Genomic DNA, 14,958 nt, shown 5'->3' on the forward strand with positions numbered 1-14,958 from the left:
CTCTCTCTCTCTCTCTCTCTCTCTTTATATATATATATTTATATATATAGCGTGTTTAAAAAAAAACTATTTAATATTTATATGGTGGATAGGACACACCAAGTAAAAAAACCTTGGTAAACATAGATCGAAGGCTCAACCGCTTCTGAAATATAAACATTTTTGTATGTCAGCATCATGATTGATTTACTGATTTTTACGTGCCGCATACGATGTTTACCTCAGTGTTTATAAACCGCATTCTAAATGTCCTCGTTCAATTTCCATACATACTTCATAACAAAAGATTTCACCAGCGATCAGTCAGTTGTCCAACCGGCGATTGCGGATCTATTTGATGATTACACAGTTACAAAGTATCGTGCCGAAAATATCAGCGTATTACGGGGTTATTTGAAAAGCGTAGTGTATTCTTCGCCGATAAATGACTTATTGTTAGAAGAATTACGTGACCGAATCCAGCGTGCTTGTCAAATAATTTGGCAGAGACCTGGAATTTTCAAGAGAGTTTATGATTTTGTAAGAAGAAGATGCCACACAAGCGTGTGTGAAAATGGAAAGATGACATGTGGAACACCTTCTGTAAATATCAAGATGAAGATTTAGACAGATTATTTTCTTCTCACGTCACATGCGACACGGTAGAACCCGATAAGTCAATTATGATGCTAACATACAAAAATGTTTATATCTCAGAAACGGTTTCGACCTATCTTTATTAAGGTTTTTTATTCAGTGTGGTGTATCCTATGTACTATATAAATATTAAATGTTTTTTTTAACACTCTGTATATATATATATATGCTTCTTTTATAAAATTTTTCTATGCTTTTTTAGAAAATAAAATTTTTGCAGAACGTACAATTCTGATATACGTACACAAAAAATTATTTCTGTATTTACTTAATCTTGTTTTTTATTATTGATTTCCAACAAATGCTAATGCTTATATTTATCAAAATAATTGCAATTATCATTACGTAATGTAATACATTGTATAAATTATATCCTTACTGAATATCTCAGATGCTTTTACACTAATAATGTGTGTGATTAAAATAATTCTGATAAAAGAAAGATAGTTTATCATTGAGAAATAGTACAGTCACCCAAACAATATGGCAAGTCTAGACATTCGAAATATTTCAGATCCCTAATAAAATTGCTTCCAAGTTCTAGAATGTCCGAATAAATCATGTTCTTTTTTATTTCCTCTAGACTCTCGATCAAAAAAATATTACAACCTTTATCTTTTTATTATATAAAACTTCCTACACTACATTATTTATTTAGACTCAATGTAAAAATACTTTTTTAAATCATAGAAGGAATATTGCGTATAAAATCTGAAATTTTTTTGTCGGACAAAGATATATCTGTCAAGTCATTGCTGACGCGGTGGATGCTAAACCTGGCACTTATGTCTGCCAAGCAGATTCGGGCAGACACATACGAGCGACCGTCAATATGTGTGCGTACTCATATTGCATATGTAGACTATTCAGTCACGCAATGTGGTAGGTTGTGGACGATATACATAGAGATTCTGATGGCAGGGGGGTCAGTGTAAAACTGTCTTCTGTCCGTAACGTATCGAGCCGTAGTCGGTCGAGTGAATCGTTATACTATTCGACAGGAATCCTTCTTTAATCCTCTAGAGTGCTCTAAAGAGAAAGCAACGGCTCTTACACCTGAGGATTTCTTTATCGCGAAAGAAATTACGTCCAACATTAGTCATCGAGTCTTTTGAATTTTTCCTGTATAAAAAAAGTAAGTATATAGTATAATACGCGATATACACGTGAGAATCTTTATAGTGGTGATTGATTTTGGCAATGATCTGGGGTAATTTTGATGTAAAAATGAAATTTGATATATTATTTTAATTTTATCTAATGCCTTTTAAATGTGGAATAATGTTGATGGATTTTTTATTTTATTTTGCATTAGTAATTTCTCCTTGCTAAATGTTGAAATCTTCCTTAAAGATGAATTTAAGATCAGTTCAAATTAACAGACGGTTAAAAATAAAATTTTATATATTGATATTCTCTCTTCCTTTCTCTTGTATGGAAAGTACACCGTATGAGAATCTGCTGGGTAGATCAAAAGCAATTTTGCTAGAGCATTAAAAATAAAATTCGGTTATATACATATATACTAACTGTTATTTAATATACGGAAGGAAGATATAAAGATGTCAATTTATTTTCCGTTGATGTAATCGATATTTCCTCGCATAAATAAACTGAGCATTAGATCGTTGATGAAATAATAATCAATACAAATTATTTTAAATGTTCAAACTTTACATTTATTGATACCTGTACGTGACCTTTGCGTGATAAATGTGGGTCACGTGGTGCACGCGTATACACGAGAAATCGTGCGAATTTATACATACGCAGGACGATGCGTCGTCGACAGATCGCGCGGGGAGACTTATCGGCCGCTATTATCAAACGCGATATCAGGATAGAAAATGGATGGAGGCGCGCGTCGTGTCCACAGTGCGATTATACGTGGAAAATCGTACGCTATAAATTTGCCGGTTGAGTCTCGAAGCCACAGCGCGCGCGTTACATGAAAATAAATCAATGCCCAGCGGGCAGCTTGCGGCGAAAAAAATTCAATCAAACAAACAAACGTGTCATCGGACGAATGTGCAAAACGAATGACTCGTCGACGGGCTTACCGAATTCCAATACCGGAGATACTTGGCGAAAGCATATTTGACACTATTAAATTTATAGACCAAAGAGAGAGAGAGAGAGAGAGAGAGAGCGAAAGTAGCGTAAAAAATTATAATCGGTAAAAAAATTCATCAATTTTCATTTAAATAATTAGATAAATTAGTTAGATATTCCGATAATTAATTTTTTTATGTCGTAATATACCCATTGATGTATTTTATCATATTTTGTTTTTTAAAATTCTCTTTCAAAATATTCCTACATATTTTAGCATAAACATTGTCCGTTTCAGTATAAATTATTAAATATTATTTCAATATTTGTCAGTCATCGTTATTTTTAGCATAATCTTTCTTTACTTTTAATATAACAAAAATTATATTTAAAAGTCTCTGTAAATTTTTAAAATATATCTTTACATTTCTAGATTCTTAAAATTTGCAAATATTAAATATTATACAGTTAAGTAATTCTCCATAATAAAAATGTCATATTTTTAGTATCTCTTTTTTTTTCATACAACTATAATTAATACAAATTCATTGACAAATGTAACTGAATATTGTGTGCGCGTGTGTGTATTATAATTTGATGAAAATGCGTAGCCTTATATCGCAAGGAATGATTCCACAATTATTTCTTTGTTCTATTAAACCACGTGTACTATTCTCGCGTCCTTTGTGACTAATCAACAGCCATACGTTTCTTTCGTATACGAAAACTTCGCAAATATATGAAAATAGTCCTTCCTATTTTAGCATCGTGGCCACATTACGCGCGTATGCGCGAGCAAATTTACGGTAGCTGTATTACGTAGCCTTAAAATAGCGACAACCAGTCTTATTCCACGTGAACCGGATAACCGAGCGTTTTAAATCTATCCACTTTTTGCACACGCTTTCCTCTTATACACGCGACGAATATTGTTCCATTAGTAGATGGTTTTATTTTTAATTTATCTCTCGCTTATATTATGCAACGTTTAATTGTGCAAATGCTTCCTAATAAAACCACACATTTCATCTATATATAAGTGAATTAGATATCATATATTATAATTAATTAATGGATATCATTTCGTCAGTAACATATGAATAACAAAATCGTATAGCGAGCACAAATAATGTCTCCTCCGCAAAAGCTGATTCGAATTTAATCTTTGTATAACGATATTTCTCAAATTTGTTCACGATCGTCATTTTATTATCAAATATCGATAATCAAAATAAACTATCGGCGCGACAGCATTAATTTCTCTCGCAACTCACCTAAAATTGACTTTAAATGACATGAAGCGGCTGAAAGTATCGATACCCGTAATTCCCGCCGCAATTTATTTACAAAGAGCGTAAATGCATTTTTCACGCCGAGTATCTCATCGAAAATGCGATTACGCGGGCGAGAGGATCTCGGAAAAACGAACCATCAACGGATTTGTTTTATCCACCCGCGTATAATTTACCGCGTAATTCGGCGATCGCGCTCAAACATCAATCCCACAAATGCACCTGTCATTGTTTATTATGCAATTTTGGCGATACCGTGCGTTCGCGTTTATAAAAATGTATCGCTGACACACGACAACGTAACGAGCGCACGATTTCTTGTTTCCCTACGTCGAGCGATGCTTATCCGCCTCTATTAGCGTCATTTTGTAAAACGTGTCTAACAGTCGGGCGTTGTCATACCGCTGGAAGAAGATGTCTGCGAAGGGATTTCGGGATCGAACAAGATCTCGTCGCGTGACGTCTATTCCGCGTTCCTCCACGCATCTCTTCTTCTCCGGATTTGATGCTCGGTAGTTGGCCCTTTCGAGATCTCGGGGGAGGAAAACGTGCGATGCATGTGTCGCGTGCGCTTTAGGGGAATCGGGAATCTTATTGAATCTGCTGTAATCTCCCCGGCGCGTTCCATGTATACTCGGATGCTTTTGACAGCGCTCCCATTCCGCTTTGCTCTCACGGCCGGGGATCGATTATACGGTGTAACGTCAGTTTTCTCAGAACGATATTGATTTTACAATGCTACTCGCCGTAGGCCTCACGGCCACCTGCGATAGGCGCGCTTTGATAGTGATAGCATAAATTTTGCCAGCAAATGCCTACGTAATTATTGTTGAGTCACTCGCTATGAAATAATTCCCTATAATATTTATGAAAAAAAAGAGAGAAGAAAAGAGAAACGAAAATTCTTAATAATTAGTATCAATAATTTAAAAAAAAAATTATATTATATTTGAAATACACGCGACTTTTGATCAGATATTAGATTCGCAATTAGCGTGAGTAATTTCAGAACTATCGATCTGTTGAACAGCGACCCACTCGAGCGTGTTGTAATTGCGTGTGTTGTAGGCTTGCCGCAGTATACGGGAAGGGCAGGCCCGTATATAATCGCGATATATATATATATCTAAGTGGCAACCAAGAAAACAAGTAGGTAGAGTCGCCCACCGACCAAACGACCAGTCAGATCTGTGCATTCGTGCGATTCGTGCTTCGTCGATTTCGAAAACTTCGTCTCTTCTCGTTTGTTCGAAACTATGGAGAGTTTTTCGCGACAGGAAACGAGCTATCGATCGTAGGGCTTGGAAGGTTTCCGGTAGGTGTGAATGTATCTTTGAAATCATCATATTATAATCCGTGGAATGATAATTGATATTGCATTAGTCTCTGTTTTTTTTTTTTTCATATACTTTTATATTTTATAATACCCCTGGGCGTTATGTAATCGTGCTCTATATAATTATACGGATATTGGAATTATAATTTCATTGTACTTGTTTTTATCAACTTCTTTCCAAATCATTTCGAAATCAAATTTGCATACTTGAATAAAATTAAGGACTTGGATAAATATCAAAGCATCGTACACAAAGGAAAGATTTCTCTTCTTTAAATATTTGAATAAATATTCAAAAGTTCGAGATTTTAGAGTCACGATATTTTGCGGACTCTGGCAGTTGCGTGATACTAGAGTTTTTCATGATATTATATTTAGATTTTTCTCTCTCTCTCTCTCTCTCTCTCTCTCTCTATAGTATTGATCGATTGGAGATAATAATGTCCGAGTGCTACGTAATATTAATAATACTCCGATATGGTACGCTACATAAAGTACATCGCACCCATCTTTATCGAGTTCTTTGACTTTCAAGACGAGATGTGTAATATTTTTTTATCTGTAATATCGTAGAAAAAGCTATTTGTTAAGATATTCTTTTATAGATACCGTAAATTAAATACTTTTACAACGTTTAATATTTTTACAAGATTGTTTCTCTAATGAAACAGGATGGTATGAAAAAACTGTAATGATAAAATAGCTATAAAGGAGGTACATTAAGATTTGTGTTCAGAAATGTTCGAATAAAATTTCTCTGCATATTATTTCGAAGAAATGTAAATATTACATTCATATTTTAATCGCGCGCAATTATACGTAAGGTATTTTTTCATTAATATTTTATACATCAATAAAAATGCAAATGTTTTTATAATTAATATAAAAAATAAATATAATTCACAATTAAACAGATTATCGAAATAACTACATTTTTATATGCTTTATTATTTCTTAATATATATATATATATATATTCATGATTTGTCAAATATTGATGTAACTATCCCTTGCTAAAAGAAGGCGTGTAAAGTCGATACTCGAAAGTCTCAAAGTTTATTATTGTCGCTTTTCCACGATGCTGATTGGTTCTGTCATTGCGCTTACGTCGTGAGCGGCTGTCATTGTATATTTTTATAGTTATTTTGTGTATATATCGTTAAAAATGTGTAATGAAAAAGAATAAATGACGCGCGCGAAGCGCGCATTGTGTTGTGCTAGTGCTAGTAGTCCCTAAAAAGGGCATGTTATGTCGATACTCGAAAGTCTCGAAGTGTATTGTTGCCTTTCTTCCGCGATGCTGATTGGCTGTCTCGGTTGTGCGCTGCGATTTGCTTCATTCGTGTTATTTGCAACTGTCAAATCATGCAAATTTTGACATTTTGACAATTTGCGAAAGAAAAAGTTAAACTTAGGAAAGAAAAGTTAAAAAAAATTGGAAAATGTCCATAAATAAAAGCGCGCGCGCGCACAGCGCGTGCCTATGTTGTTCTAGTTTATATAAAAGTATTAGGATAGTTGAATTTAAACAAAAAGATTTTTCAAGAAAAGCAACAATGTTCTTGTACAAAATCAAAGTTAATAAAGCGTGATTCTCTTTGAAATTCTGTTCGATGTCTAAAAATGCACTTTCTCCGCGAGTTTCGCGATCCTGAAGCGGCATACGAATGCCGCTTTTAGCAAAGGGATTGAAACAGGGAAGAGGGAAAACGAGCTCATCGTCTTGCCTCTCGCGTTTCCATGAGATATCGGTCACGATGAGAATGAAAGGGAAAAATGCGCCGACGTTACGTTGATAGGATACATTGAAGGAGGAATATGACGGTCCGGCAATATCCCGTCTTCCCTCCATTTCTTTAACCCGTTGACAAGCATTATGAGTTTTACCACTATAGAGGCTTCCTTCTTCATTTTATCCGATAATATCGAACCAACCGGCGTCGCTCAAGCTCGAGCTTTTGTAACGGACGAACGATGATTAAAGGGCAATGTACGAGCCACCTGCTGATCATGTACGGTTTCATAATTTATGGAATAAAATAGTATGATTATGGAACTATCAATTTTTTTTTATTTTAATATAAAAAAGAAAAAACATTGAATTGAAATGTACAAGTAAATAGATTTCTCTTGAATTTTTTCTCGATTACTTTTTCCCGTCCAGTCTTGAGAAAAATTCTGCTCTCTCGCGAGACTTTACTTATGTAATACTACCCAACATCCCATAAGAGAAACGATCAACAATGCCGTGTTACTCATACGAATAGAACGACACGATGACAAAGATTGAAAATGCGGGGAATGTCGCGGTGTGTTTTGTCCGCCCGACGAGATTTCTGGTCGCGCGATGCTTAACCGCGAGATATTCCGAGATAAAGAGGAAGGATCGCTGCTGCGTTCTACATTTTCTCGCGAAAGAATTCTCGGCGTTTAGACGCGCATCCCTCACGTATTTCACGGCCCCGGGGGCGTTTGCGGAATTCTTGTTTGCGATGAGGGGATCGAAGGAGGAGAAGGAGGAGGAAGAGGAGGAGAAGGAGGAGGAAGAGAAGAAGAAGGAGGAGGAGGGGTGGGGGTGGAAGAAGTGGCGGGTGAAATTTGCGCAAGGAAAGGGGCCGTCGAAAGATCTCTTCTTCGCTTCTTCGCGCAAAAGAATGACGCGAAAGTTCGGAATACAGCCCGGAGGTGGCGAGTAACGGCAGCAACGGAGATGATTGATAGTAAAGAAAGAGGGGCGACTTGCGCCGCATCGCGCGCAATCTCCACAATGGGGACCAGAAATATGAGACCGGAATAAAATTCATAGCCGTTGCCAGGGGTGACGTTAGGCCGCGATTGAGATGCAAATAAGAGCGAGACACCCGGTAGCAACGACAAAGACGACTTCGTGGCATCTCTTCGTAACTCGTTCGTTCCGATGGCATTTGCGGAAGAGAATTTTTTTATGAGTTTCGACAAGTCGCTATCTTGCGCGTGTCAAACTTTCGGGAGCTTTAAAAATTTTTCGCGATAGAAGGGGATCCCGGACATGGATCTCCGCCGATATCGCGAATCATATCTGTTTATTTGAAAGTGACGTAAAGAATAGAAATCAGAAAAGTTCATTCGCGCATACGCGTATGCGATATGCATATAAATTAATAAGATGTAATTTATTTTTGCTCCTTATTCATACGCGATGACATTTTTAAGAATGGAATATCTGTTTCATCTCTTCTTTATTCTATTTAACATAATCATTCTTATCCTAATAATTATTCCTATTGTAGCAATATAATTTTACCTTTCTCGTAAATAATCACGATGATCCAACATATTATTTAATGAGACATGTTAATTATTTGTAGTTAATTAACAGAATTTTCGAAATTCCGATTATCATAAGCATTAAAATTATTCCAAAATGTTACAACATTACTCTTTTATGTATTTATGTATTTATCATTATAACGAATATTTATGTTGATTGCGCTTTCTTTCAGATCGATATCTGCACCCGTCAATGGGTATCAAGATCGTCGGTTGAAAGGGCTGTTAAAGATATTATATATATATATATATATATATATACATTCGAATTGCTAGCGTGGAACGACAGTCCGTACCCGATGAGTGTGAGTATCATTTTGGTCCGAATATCCGTAATTCCATTAACCAATGTCCGCTCATCATCTAATTACTCGCGATCGTTGTCTGCGAGATTGCTATTATTCTGATTCCGCCGGCATTACATCATCGTTCCGGCTCCGCAGCTAATCGCTCGTTTCAAAACGTGGTTTACAGTGATTTAGGTATGCGCGAATCGCGTGTTTGGACTTTATTGTATTTTCCGCAAAGCGGATTAACACGCGGCATTTTTCCTCGATTTTATATATCGCGCTTGCCCTTTAACGTCGTTTTTCTAGACGATTACGTGTACTCTTTATGGAAATTGCTCGCAAGTGACTCACGGAAATGGTCACGAAAGGAGTTCGCGCAAAGTGAACTCGGCATGTCTTTTCCGTCTCCTTATCGCGCGAGACACGATCATGTTTAAGGCGATTCCAACGAATCGACGAATTAAGTCCAACAAAAGGCGGCTCGCGTTTTTACTATTACGGTAGGGATTACTGTATAACGGTGTGGCGTGTACCTGCTACGGTTGCACCGCCCGCTCGTTCCTTATTGATCGCGCTGCAGGGTTCTAAGCGTCGTAAGAAACTACATAAATTAATCACGAGGCGAGAGACTCACTGCAGGATCTTAAACGGATCACGTCACGCTTCTGGTGGTATTAGAAATTAAGGATAATTAGGAGAATCGGGAGAGAATGCGTTTGCGCGCGTCGATTCTGTGGAATCTGTCGATGATTTATTCTTCTATTTAACGAGATGTGAGCGTCTATTATATAAGTTCGCAAAATCGACGGCACATGAAAAAATATGTACATTAATTAAAGCGAACGAAGCAGCCGGCAAGCCTGACAGACTGTCACATCGAGTCGGACGACGCTACAAATTAAACGAATGGAAAAAAAATTGAAGAGAATAGCTGATAAATTAACCCTTCGTGACACACAGAGACATGTGAGAGAATAAAAGATTTGGAGTTATTTTTATCGGAGAACAAGTGCATGACGAAGGAACATGCACATAGCGATAAAAAAATATTTACATTGCAAAGAGATTTTAAGTAATATCAACAAATATGCGTGTTTTGGCACAGCTGTAAAATAAATTATACGAAGCACTTGGATTTCAAAAATACGATTTACTTCAGATTTTATTTAAAATTTATATTATTCGCACATAAAAATTTATATTATTCATACACAAAAATCCGGGGATTTTCCTATATTAAATAAGAGTATTTAAAGTCATATATTATTTTTATAAACATAATTCAGAAATATAAAAATAGTTATATTATATTATTATCTATACAGTCTTTTTTAATATTTCAATTTAAAAGGAATTGAAAAAATTTGTAAAGAAAAATGAGCACTTCGCGTATAGTTATCTTAATAACGCATGATAATGTAATAGACACATGAATCTTCTCAACGTATCACGATATAAATATCTGACAAATTTCATTTTTTCTATATTTCAGATTCGATTGGCAGGTGGCCATATGGTGAAGCAGAGGAGGTTTATCGGCAATACCAATAATAAAATGATTAATATACGGGAACATTTATAAATATTTTAGAGCGATAATTTAATATATACGATCGTGTGCACAAAACGTTATTTTTCTCTTCACGAGTTAGGTGCGACAGTGGATCTGTATGCTCCGAAACGGGCTTTATCGGGAATTTCACGGAGCAACGATTCATGTTGTGGTCGCAACACGTGTTGTCACGTGTTGTAAAGAGAGTTACAGGTTCGACAACGGACCATCGACATACTTTGACAGATTTCTACGAGCCGGGAGACCGAAAGTGCTGGATCCGCGCGGATCTAGATGTGATTGCATTTGTGATTCGATTTTCTTTTTATAATTTAATCCAGATTATAGAAGGATTTTTTTTATTTTCTTGTTACGGTAAGTAAAAAAGTCAATACATGGCTATTATTCATTCAAATCATTTTTCTTTTCTTTTTTTTCTATCGGAAATTCAGGCAATGAAATCACGCGAAATCGATATTTTGGTGGAGTGTGCATTCGTGTTTACGCAACGTTGTGAATAGCGAGAGCTGTGGGTTTTCCCAAAAAAGTCATAGAAAGTTTTCGACATCGGACACATGTAAAATGGAGAAAAGTATATTTTTCGATATATGGTACATGTGGTTCGCATGTATCGAAATACCATGCGGAACATAATTGCAATCCGTAGTGAAAATTGTTTCTGAACAGCAATAATCGAGTAGTATTGTAAAAGTTTTATAAAAAAGAACAATAGATTCAACATTCAATGCAGTTGCGTTTTTAAGATCCTAATAATACGGAAATCTAATAATAGAGAATGGTTCCGTACGATTATTCGATAATAAAAGCGCTTAACAAAAAAAAAAAAAAATGTATTCTAACGTTTAATATGCTTTTTTTTTGTCACATTTTAATAGAGATGTTTGAAAATAAAAATGTTATGGCAGATATTCTTTCAAATGATTATAAAACAGGTCGATAGTTTAAGAAATGTGTTGTGAGAGAAGGAATTATAAGACAATTAATCATAGTTCGATATAAATCGTCAAGAAATAGCGAGAATATTTACGGTGATTCGCCATTATAATCGAACAAAAACAACTCGATCAAGTTTAACGTATAAGCCAATATAACAATAATTTGTCAGCGTCTCGCGCACATTTCTGGAGCAGGCTGCTGTCAAAGAGTCATTGAAACTAATCGATTATTCATTCGCAACTTTTTCCCACTCAAACATCGTTAATAACAATTTATATATAATTTCGTTATTATTTTTCAAATTCTAGATCTCCCATTGTATATTTTATGAAGGACGTATATAAGCCAAAGTAATAGAGTATTATCTCTCTCCGTTGTATTTACTGATAACACTGTCGATGGCTTAATTTATAAAGTCCTAATGTTCGACTTCGTGTATCGTGCCAGGCAGAATTTTTCATCATAATGGTAAGTAATATTTTGTATTTTGCATAAAGTGATTTGTGTGTTGTTGCGCGATATAAAGTTTGGATATAAAATTTCATTAATTATGATCGTTAAATGGTTGTTCGCTATTTGAGTAAAACGCAAATATTCATAATAAAAACTACACGCGCATATGTAACTTATATTGCGTGAATCATATATTTAGCTCGCCGAATCGACAACCTTCACCGTCATGGTCAGCGAGTGAATTTCTTTAGCCACTCCAATTCGAGTTGTCGAACGAATGGAAATTTTCGCTCGATTCGGAGATTACCATAAAGATTTATACCCAGAAAGCCTTGTATATTTTCAAGCGCGAAACTCGATTGTCATTCAGGTAAATTGCCGGTAGAGAAGGTAGTACGGCGGGAGGGGGAAAATTACGTGTTCGCGAAGTTCCTCCTATTAATCAACGTTTCCCGTTGCACTTAGGGGATCACTTTACACGCTGGACTACCTCAACGCAATCTAATTTAGATATTTCTCGTGTTTTGAATACCGTAAAATGTTCGCGAGCGTCTAACAAGGAGGATGCGTCCTTCGTACTTGTTTACCTTCATTAACCCTTTAATATGCATGTACCGTTGTATGTACGAGTCGTATCGCTCATAATCGTCCCGTTTACATATGTATCACGAAATGATGTCGCAAGACTGACATTGAAAATTAGCATCTAAGATTGGTCATGTTATGCAGATTAATCGCGGTCGTGGTGCAACAGGCATTTTGAATGCGGGGAACCGGTCTTTTCCGGCGCGAATCGAATTCGCTCCGGAGATTCGAAAGATTCTGCGGGTTCATTGACTCTCGTAATATCAAGTGTCAAACGCATTCGCAGTCGCTTGTGGAAGGGAGTGACGGAAACTTCCCGTCCGTCTGCGACAAGTTTCCGATTGCATTACACGTTATCAGATAATGTTTCGTAGTTACATAGCTAATAAATACCACTTCGGTTACATAGAGCGATGCGTTCGGTACGATTAAAACACACACGGTATCATGTTCGGAATGATAAGCGGCGTGATATTCGCGATAATTGTCGCGAAGGGCAGCGTTGAATAAATAAACTTTTCTCTAATGAAGAAATTAATGCGCGTAATATCTAGTTATACTTTTAACAGAGTTCATCATTTTTGTCGGATATCGAACAGCTACGTTAAATTTAAAATTAAAGTCGCGCTGTTTTCATTAAAAAAAAAAAAAAAAAAATGAAAATTCCATTTCTTCTTTTTCTACTAATTTTCCTTTCCCTCCTTAAAACGAATCAATCTCGATCGCTCGTCCGATATAATTGTCGGCCCTCGATTGCACTTCGATGTCGATTTCGACAGAGACGCGGTGGGTGGGTGGGTGGGGGAGGGAGGGGGCGTTCGCGCGTAAATCCGATTCGGGATCAACGCGGCGGAAAACAAAGAGTGAACTCTCGATCTTCGAATGGAATCTTCGCCGAGTGAATTTTCACGAGGCTGCCCTTAAAGCGCGCGATTGGTGCCCCAGGTTTCCTTCCTCAGAGTTGATTCACTGGTTAATCAGAACGACCGCGAAATTCCGTTGCGAATTCCACTACTTGAGATAGCGCTTCTCAAGCGAGAGATGTCTTGTCTCATTTATTGTTAGAGACTGACATTGTTTAAAATGCTCGCAGCTTCCGAGTAATCGACTCTTTTGTTATTTAATACTGATTGCAATTATCCAATAAGAAACTTAATCCCAACGCGCATCATTACGAACGAAAAACCGACGATACAAATTCTAGCATGAATGGGATCGCTATTAGACACTTGAGAAAAAATATGAAGGAAAGTACATTTTACGCCCTTCCATCGTCGCAAAATTTGTAAATAATTGAATAATTAGAACAAAAATTTGAATTTCCTCTTATTTTTTAATAATCAATCGAGATAAAATAAAAATAATCATACTCTTAAAAATCTAAATAAGAGATTACTGATAAAAAAATGGTTCATCTGCGTAAAGTAGCAGTGGCGTTGATAATCGATGAGTCGACAAGTATCGTATATAAAAAAATGCATGCTTTATTATCTTCCTGAGATTACGTGACGCCTGATAAAATTATCATATACGACGTCCCGAGAAGATAAGAAACCAGCAAGCATATATCTAATATAAGACGCACATAGCAAGAATAAAGGAAAAAAAAAAGCTATACTTGACCGAGATTGACCACGACTAAGCTTGGTCGAGCAAAGGCGACCTTGTATACCATAACGATAGTCTTAATCGTTAATATGATCAATGGCATAACACGGTAGCGATCGAGTTCTATTTCCTTTCTCAACGTAACAATGAAAAATGCGATTAGGTTGAGGCGAAATGCACAACGCGCTCTCTCTTTCTCTCTCCTGATTTACATGGGATGTAAATGAGTAGTTAGCGTATGTCTCTTTCTCTTGCCAGTGGCGATTCGTCGTGTCGGTTTAACGCGACCACGTGGAAAGCTCACGTGCGTCAGCGGTTTTCCGTATCTCCGGTCACGATCCGTGTTTTCCACTGCGCTCGATTAAGCGGCCGCGCGCGTTCCCATTCGGGAGAATAATTAGTGATAATGGAGAGACCATGAAAAGAGAGGATGGTATCGCGGCACATCGGCTATGCCGTCTCATTATTAGGGTATTTCATTAAAAGCGATAAAATAAGCTTTATTTGGCGATTAACAAAGAAAATATTTTGGATGTTATGCGTTGGTCAATGTTTTTGTTGTATATCGGGGTATAGGTATATTTAATTATGACTCTTTGAATAGGAAGAGAGAAAAAAGGAGAGAGAGAGAGAGAGAGAGATTACTGATATCCGCTGTCTTGTAATTATTAGGCTGCCTAGCAAGAACGATGAATCGATTTCGAGAAAAATAAATTGCGGCGACGTTTTTATCGTTAGTAATTGGTGAAAAAAATAATCCGGATGTCACATTGGTTAAAATTATAGTTGTATTATAACTGAATGATCGGATATATCGAAAAATCACATACGATATATATGATTTATTTTTATGATACACGTTCGAGATAAAGTCATTTCTTTTTCACC

At 36.4% G+C, this 14,958-nt stretch overlaps 1 protein-coding gene and 1 long non-coding RNA gene across 7 annotated transcripts in view; one reads left to right on the top strand and one right to left on the bottom strand.

Moving 5' to 3' along the window:
• LOC138932646 (uncharacterized) overlaps positions 1 to 14,958 on the bottom strand; it is a 199,878-nt gene that overhangs the window by 12,594 nt on the left and 172,326 nt on the right. The window lies entirely within an intron of this gene.
• Positions 1,416 to 14,958, top strand: part of Mdr49 (Multi drug resistance 49) — a 54,281-nt gene continuing 40,738 nt past the window's right edge. The window contains exons 1-5 of one of the 5 annotated variants that reach the window (XM_070294670.1): positions 1,426 to 1,771; positions 8,799 to 8,930; positions 9,755 to 9,881; positions 10,408 to 10,842; positions 11,733 to 11,892. The gene's annotated coding sequence lies outside the window, so the exon portion shown is untranslated. Of the gene's footprint in view, positions 1,772 to 4,966; positions 5,296 to 8,798; positions 8,931 to 9,754; positions 9,882 to 10,407; positions 10,843 to 11,732; positions 11,893 to 14,958 lie in introns of those variants that run through there. The other 4 variants (XM_070294676.1, XM_070294669.1, XM_070294673.1 and 1 more) reach the window with 4 other exon arrangements.

The sequence above is a fragment of the Polyergus mexicanus genome, unplaced genomic scaffold (assembly GCF_030449975.1).
Source record: "Polyergus mexicanus isolate NDT 795.1 unplaced genomic scaffold, iyPolMexi1.0 SCAF_4, whole genome shotgun sequence".
Classification (NCBI taxonomy): domain Eukaryota; kingdom Metazoa; phylum Arthropoda; class Insecta; order Hymenoptera; family Formicidae; genus Polyergus; species Polyergus mexicanus.